The 1,376-nt window shown below is 40.3% G+C and overlaps 1 protein-coding gene across 1 annotated transcript in view; it reads right to left on the bottom strand.

The window, feature by feature from the left end:
• Positions 1–709: 709 nt before the first annotated feature.
• The window catches only part of mbd2 (methyl-CpG binding domain protein 2), a 38,118-nt gene continuing 37,451 nt past the window's right edge, over positions 710–1,376 (bottom strand). The window contains exon 7 of the mRNA XM_048258297.1: positions 710–1,274. The gene's annotated coding sequence lies outside the window, so the exon portion shown is untranslated. The remainder of the gene's footprint in view (positions 1,275–1,376) is intronic.

Genomic DNA, 1,376 nt, shown 5'->3' with positions numbered 1-1,376 from the left:
GGTCGTGTGTGTGTGTGTGTGTGTGGTTTATGTGGTCGTGCGTGCTCACACAGTGCCACATGTTGCCATGGGAATATTTCAAAAAGCTCAAGTCAGTGATGTAAACACATGAGACGTGTTTCTTTAGAAGAAACACACGCACACACACACAACACATTATACTACACACTAAATATACACCATATATTATACTACACACCGTGGAGCTGGAGCCCACACACACACACACACACACACACACACACACACACACACACACAAACACAAACACAATAAAGACAGACTGACACACATTAGACAACACAGTGAGGAAAATACACACCATATATTATACTACAGACCTTGGAGCCACACACACACACACTCACACAAAAAACACACAACAAAGACAGAGTGAACAAGAAAGCTACAGGGTGGGAAGGAGCTCTCTCACACTGATGTGTATGTGTGTGTGTTTGTGTGTGTGCAGTGCAGGCTAGCAGGCTCCGGCTGTGGCAGCAGAACCGAGATGAGAGTTTAATTACAGGAGCTGTGCTCATCTAAGCGCCAAATCCGACCTGGAAGCACTTTGACCAACAGAACCACTCACGCTTTTGTGAGAAAACTACTTAAAAGGCCTCCTAACTGCTTTAAGAAACATACCTTTCAACACCGCCTTGGGCAACCTCCGGCTTTTCCTTGCACATATAAAAACACGGGAAGGCACATGTGAATATAATCATTTATTTACTCTAAAGTGATGCAAGAAATGTACAAGTATTTTCTCTCAAGGTATAAAATTTTCTTAAATAAGCAGTTTTCCATTTATATTCATGTAAATGCATTAATTATCTATTACAAACCCTGAAAAGAACAAAATCCCTTACAACCAACCGCACCAGACAGAACATGTGGAAGTAAAAACAGTTAGCAATACCAATCCAGCAGATTGCAACCTGACTCGCAAAAGTTCCCAGAAGTTCAAAGAATATTGCTCAAATATTTGCCTCTCTTTATATAATTATTTATTTATATAGATATATATATATATATAAAAGAATATTTAAATTCCAAAAAATATATGACACAAAATAAGCATTGTTCTGAAATTATATATATAGATATGTACATCAAAAAACAAAACAAAAAACAATAGACAACGACATAAAAGATTCCAGAAGGCCTTGGCTAAAGCTGTTGGTTAGAGGATGTGACACTGTGCTGGGCAGGAGTCTGGAGGCAGGAACCAGTGACATGGCGTCAGGCGTCCAAAGGACACGGAAGACATCCACTCCCTGTGGACACAGAGACAGAGGTCAGACCATCATCTAGTAAAAGGTGAAAGGTCAACCACTGAAAGGTCATGCGAGTCGTTATATTAGATGCCGTGGACAGCC

The sequence above is a fragment of the Alosa alosa genome, chromosome 12, assembly GCF_017589495.1.
Source record: "Alosa alosa isolate M-15738 ecotype Scorff River chromosome 12, AALO_Geno_1.1, whole genome shotgun sequence".
NCBI lineage: Eukaryota > Metazoa > Chordata > Actinopteri > Clupeiformes > Clupeidae > Alosa > Alosa alosa.
This window is presented reverse-complemented; position numbering and strand designations above follow the sequence as displayed.